At 38.8% G+C, this 9944-nt stretch overlaps 2 long non-coding RNA genes across 3 annotated transcripts; one reads left to right on the top strand and one right to left on the bottom strand.

The window, feature by feature from the left end:
* LOC107639299 lies at positions 1227-3956 on the bottom strand. Of its 2 annotated transcripts, none has more exons than XR_001620055.2 (4): positions 3816-3955; positions 3670-3723; positions 3436-3592; positions 1227-1293 (listed from the first exon to the last, which is right to left on the bottom strand). It is a non-coding gene; the product is annotated as an uncharacterized LOC107639299 (long non-coding RNA). The 2 variants fall into 2 exon arrangements; XR_002360263.1 differs by lacking the exon at positions 1227-1293 and adding an exon at positions 1859-1921 and having other exon boundaries at positions 3816-3956.
* On the top strand, positions 8833-9365 carry LOC107639301. The gene is made up of 3 exons (XR_001620057.2): positions 8833-8931; positions 9044-9092; positions 9252-9365. It is a non-coding gene; the product is annotated as an uncharacterized LOC107639301 (long non-coding RNA).

Below are 9944 nucleotides of genomic sequence, written 5' to 3' on the forward strand. Positions count from 1 at the left end.
ACTTGCTTTATTTCTCTAAAATTTCAGAATTTTAAGAGTTGAGGATTGGGAGCTGTGAATTTTTGAATATTGGTGGTCAAAACTGAAAAGAAACAGATTTCAGCAAGCTATGCATCAACTTCCAATGCTTGTAACTCTTAGAATTAAATAGAAATTGGGTTGCAACCAAGACACACTTGTTTCTGGATGAGCTAGGGGTTCTCAAATCAAAATTTAGCTTAATTGGAGTTTTGTAATAAAAGTTATTCCAATTGAAAGGTACTAAGCTTGTTGGTTTTTAAAACAGATTTTGTCTCATTTTTACTTAACTTCCATGTAATGTAAATTTTTCATTAAAAATGGTATTGACTACGCCTTATAAGGGTGTGGATACCTTTCCCTAGCATGACGCGTTTTGACGAGTGAGTGTGGGGGGCTTCGGCTATCATCCCTATCGTCAAAGGCAAAACCGTGAGGCCTTGTGTGCCAAAGCAGACAATATCGTGCTAGCGGGTGGTCTGGGCTGTTACAGATGGTATCAGAGCCAGAACCCGAATCGATGTGCCAGCGAGGGCGCTGGGCTCACTTAGGGGGGTGGATTGTAAGGTCCCACATCGGTTGGAGAGGGGAACGAAGCATGCCTTATAAGGGTGTGGATACCTTTCCCTAGCATGACGCGTTTTGACGAGTGAGTGTGGGGGCTTCGGCTATCATCCCTATCGTCAAAGGCAAAACCGTGAGGCCTTGTGTGCCAAAGCGGACAATATCGTGCTAGCGGGTGGTCTGGGCTGTTATGTAACACCCTACCATACTTAGTCTTATGCTTAAGTCATAAGACTGAGTTAGTAAGGTATTACGATCTCTAAGAATAGTAATATATATATAATAATAGAGAAAAGACACTTAACTAGGAGCCTTGAAAAATGGGTAAAACAAAAACGCAAAACAAAAAGCGCAACGCTCAGGAAATGATTACTTGCGTGCTAAGAAACCTAATAGGAACATGATAAAGCAATAAATGAAGGGATAAAGAAAAGCCAAGGAACAGCATAACTAGCCTCTGACTCAGCCTGCGAAGCTAAGGCTGACCCGAGGATACATATATACATATAAACATACATAAGTGTCCCCAAAATATACCAAAATACCAAAATAAACTCCTATCTCTCCCTCAACCTCTAAGAGGAGCAGCATACATAAGTTACTTGGAGAGTAAGCTAAATACATATATACAAATAGAAAACCAAAATACACCCAAGGACTACTTCGCTTTCCAGGATCCAGACGCCTAGTGAGGAGCCTCTCGACCTGCATCTGAAAAACAACAATACAATATGGAATGAGAACCGGAGGTTCTCAGCATGGTAAAAGTGCCACGCGCATAAGAAATACGGTCCTGAGAATGCCATAGGCAGTCCTAGAACTCCGTTATTCAATTATCCAACTTAAGTACTAAACAGAAGCCATAAACAGGGGTAGGTATTCTAAATCTGCCTAACTTACTCAAGTTCAAGCTTAACCTAACACCAAACCATTTCCTCCGTTTCCTCCATCCTTTCATCATTCAGAATGCAACAGAAACAATCAACCAAACAAGTTCACGCACAAGTAATGAGCAGATAGTACAAATAGCAAGTATAACAGATAGTAGGTGACATATATCAATTAGGCAAACCCAGGAAATGCATAGCAATCAAAACAAACAAATGCATATGATGCATGCCTGTCCTATGGCTGATGGGGCCCATCTGTCGGTTATCCAGCCAACCCGACAAGTCCGAAAACCTTAGACTGTCCCCCGTCGCGCATCCCCAAGAGTCTATGCATAGAGTTCACATTCAATCATCATATAAATCACTCAATGGGGGTTATCCATACCCGGGAATTTATACGTGCCCGGTCACCCTTACGACGTAGGGTTAACAGAGTATCGAGAATCAACCTGGAACACGTGGTGGCAAGCCACGGTTTTTACCCAGGGAAACTCGTATCTCAGATATCATCATCCATAAGCCATTTCATAATCATAATCATTATTTAATCATTCATCAAGCCATGGTAGGTTAACTTCTTTTATCAACAACTTCCCTTTCACATTTTTCATCATCATTCCCTTATAATTCATTACGTTTACCCTTTCCGGGTCCTGACCAAACCATTTACCATCCTCTTCTCAACCTTTTTAATATCGATTAATCTTAAAATCAACCCAAATCTAACATTAAATCATTCACGTAACACGAAGATTAATCTTTGACTTCTCGGACCCATGACTATCACTAAGACATTCTCAACACTCTATTTTCTTTTCTATTTCTAATATAGCAAATGAAATCAGAATTGCACAAACTTTATGTCCAGGCGTTCATCTTGAAATAAGATTTCTAACAAATTAAAGATCATAATTTTCTGATTTTTCTAGCCTTAGGAATAAAGAAAAAACCGTGACTGTTATGCAGTGCATAAAACCAGAAAAACAGCAGCAGCATGTGATATTCAAAATTCAATATAAAATCCAAGTTAAATCCAATGACTTTAAAAATTAATTTAGTCAAACTTTACTCATCCAGGTTTCTTTCTCAATTAGTTCTAAGTTAATACCATTTTTAATGAAGAAGTTACATTACCTGGAAGTTAAGTAAAAATGAGTCAAAATCTGCTTTAGAAACCAACAAGCTTAGTACCTTTCAATTTGAATAACTTTAATTACAAAACTCCAATTAAGCTAAATTTTGATTTGGGAACTCCTAGCTCATCTAGAAACAAGTGTGTCTTGATTGCAACCCAATTGCTATTCAATTCTAAGAGCTACAAGTATTGGAAGTTGATGCATAGCTTGCTGAAATCTGTTTCTTTTCAGCTTTGACCACCAATATTCAAAAATTTACAACTCCCAATCCTCAACTCTTAAAATTCTAAAGTTTTAGAGTAATAAATCAAGTTAATCAAATTTTATAAAAAAATTAGTTTTGCTCCAAAACTCAACTCGTAAAAGTTGCAGCAAGACAAACAAGTTGCTGCCCTGTTTGACCTTTTCTGCTGCAGGACAGATTTAACAACCAAACTTTAAAAATTTTCCATAAATTGTATATTTAACAAAAAGGTCCCAAATTTTCCAGTTTAGTTCCTTATATTCCCAAGTTTAGCCCAGACTTGGTCTCATGCAATTTCGATCATTACATAATTAGTTACAACATATGCAATACCACCACAACACAACTCTACATCCTTATTAACAAACACCAATCCTAATCCATCATAAATAAATATAAGAGCACACCATTAATAACTTCCACATCTCATAATTTCAATATATAAATCCACCAACAAATCTATCCCAACAACATTACAAGGCTAATCATTAAATACAACAAACAATTCAACTTATCCTATGGTTCCTCTAACCTAAGTTTTCACAACACCGTAAATATTAAACGTGCAAAACTTAAATCATACCTTGGCCGATCACTTAATTCACCCAAGGCAGCCTCTCAACACAAAATCACAGCCCCTCCAAGCTCAATCAAACAGCCCCAAAGTAAGCCTTGTCACCAACAAAGCTCCAAGTAATCCAAATTCAAGTCCAATGCATAAACACCCTCTTAAACTACACCTAATACACATATATATGTTCCAATTCAGTTTTCTATTACCAAAAATAAGATTGAGCTAGGGTTAGGGTGTTCTTACCATACCCATATGCTCAATAGCTTGAGCCCACAAGTTCCGGAAGCTAACTTGAACCTAGAACATAGAAATTGGACAAGATTCACCATAGGTTTCCAAGTTTACCAAAGAAAGAGGGATAGGGATTCTGAACTTAATAGGAGACTTACCAATGAAATTGTTCGGATAGAAAGGTAGAGCTCGACGCGCTGAGCGCGTGGCCGTAAACGGTGCGGCGATCGGAGCCCGGACGGAAGAGTTATGGTGGATCAAAGGAGGTTAAGGGTTTGGGGGCTCTTCTTCCTCCCCAAATCTGTTTTGCTGCGTTGCATGCAAATGAGGGAAGAAGGAGCTGCTGTCTTCTTTAAGTGTTTGGGTCCGGTTGGACCCACGGGCTCGGTTCGGGCCCCGGTTCAACCGGTTCGGTCCTTCCGGTCCGATTTTGGGCCAAATTTTCGAAATTGGTATCAAAATTCTCGTTTTGACGAGCTCTATCCTATTTTGATACTAGTTTTGCATTTTTAATTTTCCTATTTAAAATTTGATTTATTGACTAATTATTTTCCGATTTTAGCGGGGTTTACATTCTACCCACCAAATTAGGAATTTTGCCCTCAAAATTCAGATTCAATTATCTGAAAAGAGGTGTGGGTAGTCCTTTGGTATATTCAGAGTTTCTTGAAACCGACTTCATCACTCGATACGTCCATCTCCTTTCATTTAAGCTGGCTTAGGTTGTAAGACATGAATTTGATTTAGAGGCGTGCTTCAGAAGTTACGACATACGGAGTATGTTGGAATAGGTTCGAAAGGTACGACAAAAACTATTTGGCACGCCACTGACCATCAATACTCTCCAAAGTTTGAAATAGGCTAACTTGGCGGGATTTAACTTCTTAGATCTGCCTATCTCTTTTGTCGGCTCCCATAATGAGAATCTTTACTCAAATTTGCGTAACTTTTCCTCTGTTGTCTCGGCTATCAAATTCAGGAATTAAGACATTTGATGTTCCAGTTTCCAATTAATTCAAGGCTATTTAGCATACTGTAGAGTCTCACCTTCTCCCTGATGTATAGTCTCGTTGGTATTCCTAATAAGTAGTTTGCTCCGATGGGCAAAACGGACTTGATCACTTGATCCACGATTCCCTAACAGTATCACCTTTTGTCTTAGACCTTGGCAATCTATTACGAAATCGATAGCTATTCCCTTTTACCTTTAATGTAGAACTTTCGACGGCTGTGACATTTCGAACGGTTTCTGGTGGTCTCTCATTTCTTTCTCATACGTCAAACTTGTAATCACATAGATTTCCACCTCGTTCTTCATTTCTGGTTGCTCAAAATATCTTCTTGGATTCGTGGTAGGTTTTAAAAATCTCAAGGTAACTTCGAAAATTTTCTCTTGTAAGCTTCGAACAACAGTTTCTTATTTCAACTTTCGACCTCAACACATAACCCTCTCTTGGTGTCTTCTGGATTCAACCGGTTTCAGTACTCTTAGTATCCCCTTATCACCGTTATTGCACTCCTTAAGTCTTTGACTTTACAATCTCTATTTCGACATTAAACATATAAATCTTTTCTTAGTTCCCTTTCGTTTGCCAGACTTCGACATCCTCGGTAGGTCTTTATCGTCCCCTCACGCTTCCTGCATTTCATCTTTGCTATGTTTTAAAACCGCAATAGATTTAGTTTGACTCCTTTAGCTATACCCTTAATATTCAATTTAAAGTTCCAACTTATCTAGCCTTCCTTTCTCCGAAATTTATATCCAAGCATTTCTCCAGAAACTTCTTACTCAGGGCATCCGTTACCACTTCACGATGTTGTATTTACACGTATCCTAAACCACTCTGGTAATGTATCGCACTAATTCCGAGTTGTTAAATAAGTTCGGGTATTCTAATTACTGGATTTGGGGTTAATCCTTCTCTTGGAGTTTGAAAGCTCTCTTCATATTCAGGTATCTATGTAACCGGTGTATTTCTAGCGCATTAAACTAATCATAGGCTTTGTGGTCGACAAGAATTTAAAGCTCCAAAACTCTTTCTGACGGCGCACGCTTACCTGCTTCATCTTCCGTATCCAAAAGTCATGCTCTTAAGGAATCAACATCTCCACAGTCATAACTATATTTTATACGTGATACTAATATAGGCTCATGTTAATTTTCAAAAGGACATTAAGCTCGAAAAATGAATGAGCAATACAAACGGTGTTTGTAATAAGTCAGAAAGGAAATCTTGTACACGGTTGATCAGGAATATACCGAAATGATCGAATACACAAGGAGAGGAACCTGGGTGTATCTCAAGAAAAGAGTTCAAATTAGAGACCTTTTGTAGGAAGAACAGAGCGTACAGAATCAAAGAAGTCTCAGCTGATTTTGAAGAACATGGTTTGCGAATAGGGGCAACTCTAGTCATAGCGAGCATACAAGATTCAAGGATTACGCGCTTATACCAAGACAAGCTCAGACTCATCCTGGAAGAAACAATATTCATGCGCACAAGGAGTAAAGTTAGAAAGGTAGTCAAGCTATTTAGGAAGAGCTCCGGATCGAATGTCAATGCAGGTTTCAAAAGAAGAATTAGATCGGGTCGCGAAGGTTCGTTAGCACACTCTCTCTGCATAAGGTTTCCTACTGTTCTCTTCCTTCTTCTCCAGAATAACCGATGCTTCCCACAAAGAAATAGTTGGTTAGGTGATTCCCTCTTCTATTACTCCCTTCCACTCAATCCTAAATTCTACCGATTATAATAATATCTTTGCTTGTGGTGCGATTGAAGTAAATCCGGCTTCCGACACTAAGTCTATCACAAACTCGCTTTCTCTTTGAAATGGAAGTTCTGACACACCTTCAAGAATTGTCTTAGAAACTCTCTCGTATAGAGGTTTGGTTTCATCTTCACTTACCTCTTAACAATTTACAGCTAAAGGTTGTGTTCGCTCTACTCCTCTTCCTCAAAGTTTCACCGTCACTGAATTCCAAACAATAATTTCGTGTAACCCTCAACACTCCTGATTCCTTAGATATGGTCCAACCTGCTTCCACTACGTTACTTAATCCTTAACCTTCAAAAGTCTAACCACCCCTCTAAGGTAGCTAAGTGTCACTCCGTCTCACTAACCAATAGTTTTTGACTAATTATCGACTTGGACCTCATGATTACTGAAACTTGTCATACATCACGAACGAGTATTACATATTAACCGTATCCAAGGAAATTAGAAATTCAACTGATGGTTTAAAATTACCTCGGCTATGAGAATTAAATTCAGTTGCATCCCGATTTTCTTTGTATGGACAATTCCAAGACATATGCCCTGGTCTCCCGTACTTGTAACATACGCCTAATCCGGCCCTGCACGGTCTGTTTGGATGGTACTTCTTGCACCTTGGGCACCTTAAATTATCCAGTTGAGTACTAGTTTTCCCTTCAGCATTCGGATCCAGACGGTTATCGTTCCTTCGGTTATTGCTCCAGCGCTGAGAATGTGAAGCGACAAAGCGATTCTTTTTGAAAGTTTGGCTCCTCGGTGTAATCTTTCCCTTTTTCTTTGTGAAGGGTTCTCGGTGATCACTTCTTGCTACCTCAGCCCTCTTTGAGCTTTCTCCCGTTGCCTGACCCACGTTAACTTGCTCCAGATAACTCAGTGGTACCCCTGTATTCGAAGCATTATGTCCACCTTCATATTCATTATCATCATTGTTGCCAGTTCCAGCTTGTGGTTCCATCCAATCCATTACTCGGATGGTCGCGGCAGCAACAGTACCAATGGCAGCAGCAACACTCGTCATTGCGGTCACGATATCGGTCAAACTATCTATTGGTATGGTTACCTCATTAGCTCTCCATCCTTGACCTTGATTACGCTCACGACCGTGCCCACGAGACGCCATTTGGTTCCTGTTCACACCAAACAAGTGATATCAAGGTGATCAGTCTCAATATCTCTAGTTTAGTATTTCAAAGTCCCAAATGCATGCTCATGAGCATTCATGCCTCATATATCAGTTAGATACCCTAAATAGCATGTATAGATACCCAGAGTATGCCCAGAGGCATAATCAATCCGTCCATCAGGCTCTATAGGAGCGAACTGCTCTGATACCATCTTATAAGGCATGCTTCGTTCCCCTCTCCAACCGATGTGGGACCTTACACGTAAATCCTCATTAGAAAGCTCACTCATCACCTTCATCACCTTCATCGCGAAGTAGAAGCCCTGCCTCCAAAGCTCACCATCGTTGCCCCCCTCTCACTCTCGCTCTCGCCATTGACCCTCTCACTACAAGAAGAAACCCTCTCACTCTCGCCATTGACCGTCGTCGTCCCCCACTCACCACTCACCCGCACTCACCACTGTTCACATTGCTGCACTACTGACCGTCGCTCCTCTTCACCATCTTGCACTGATCGTCGCTGCGCCGCCCTCACCATCGTCATCACCCTCAAATCAGAGAAAAGTGTTTGCCATCACCACTCACCACTCATGGCGTCACCACTCACCACTCCAGGAAGACTCTGCGCTCACTCATCTTCACCACTCATCTTCTCTTCGCTGCGCGGTCACTATTGTTGCAGCGCAGGAGAACTCGTAAATTTAGGGGTTTTATTCCGTTAACGCAGGTGAGCTTGGCCATGATTAGTTGCAGCGCAGGAATACTAAGATTAGTTGCTTATTATGTTTGTTTCTTATTATTAGTTTTCTTTTTCTTTCAATTGTACTAATTAATAGTTTCAAGTACTGTGTAGTTTCAATTCTTATTATTAGGTCTCTAAGCTAAATTTGTTGGATTCTTGATGAACTCAAAATAAAATAAAATATGGCTATGAAAGTCTGATCCCTTAAATAATGTGTGAATCACCTGGAAAATGTTCTGCTTCAACTGATGGATGGCTTCATCGTTCTCTCTTTGGAAAATGTATAGGTAATAATTGAAATTGAAGAGTTCATAACAAATCTGCACTATTTTTTTGTTGTTGCTTTCTAAGTGTTTGTGAAATTATTTGTGTGTGTGAGAGAGTGAGTGAAATAAGGACTTGTTCTAAGTAGTTTTCTTTTAGGAAGTGTTTGGATAACTATGGTTCGAATTTGTTGAATTGTTTGTATGTAAGGATGAGCAAGGAATCTGAGGCATGCTGGTGTATTTTTTGATTCTTTGGCTAGGAGGAGGGATATTCATGGGGATTCAATTAACAAGGCTCAATTGAAGGACTTTTGGGACCAAATTTCTGACCAGAGTTTTGATTCTAGGCTCAGAACCATCTTTGACATGTAACTAATTCATTACCTCTTTACTTAATTTTAGAACTAGGAAAATAAATTGGTTGGTATTTTCTTTAATTTCCACCGTTAAGTATGTTAACCTTCATTTGGAATAATGCAGGGTTGATAAAGATGCAGATGGAAGAATCACCGAGGAAGAAATTAAAGAGGTTTATTTGAATTTTCTTTTTAAATTCATCAATAGAAAAATTAGAATGAAGATAATGAAATAGTTTTTATCGGCAACCTTTTTTCCTTTCCTAGCTTTGCATTTTGTTCCCATGAGAATAGGAGTTTACTTGATCACAAATGATCAATTCTGTTTTCAGATCATCTGCCTTAGTGCCACAACAAACAAACTCTCAAACATACAGCAGCAGGCTGAAGAATATGCAGCTTTGATCATGGAAGAACTAGACCCTTAAGAGACGGGATTTATCATGGTATTTACATCATCCTATTCCAGATCATTTTGGTATAAAACTTATCAAAATTAAGTAAAATTAGTCACTAATATAGTTTCACATACAGATAAGTACTTATATTTCAAATCATAACTCATAAGTATGAAGTTGATTTATATTTAAGATGATGAGAGGGATTGATTTCACTTGTATTTAGGAAATTAGATCAAATCCATAAGAAAAATTTGACATAGACCAAAATCATAAATAGCTAACTCTAGAAGTGACTAGAAATTTATTTGAAAAGAAATTTAATTTGGGGGTTTAGGGTTATAGGTTCTTTTTTGGGTTCTGATTTGCCAAAAAATAGATTAAGCCAGGGGATTCATGTTTGGTCCATCAATTGCATTAGTGATATTGGTGCAAAATTGATATATGTCTCAATTCATTTTTAATTTACAATTTAGGTTGATAATTTTCATTTTACTGTTTGAAGCAATGCCGTTTTCCCCTTTTGCACTTAAAATTAAGCTGATTGGCATGATTTTGTGAATTTTGCATTCAGCTTTAATGAGAATAATAAAAAACCAACAAGTTGAGAAGAGAAAAAGTAAGTGA

Source organism: Arachis ipaensis, chromosome B04, assembly GCF_000816755.2.
Source record: "Arachis ipaensis cultivar K30076 chromosome B04, Araip1.1, whole genome shotgun sequence".
Lineage (NCBI taxonomy): Eukaryota > Viridiplantae > Streptophyta > Magnoliopsida > Fabales > Fabaceae > Arachis > Arachis ipaensis.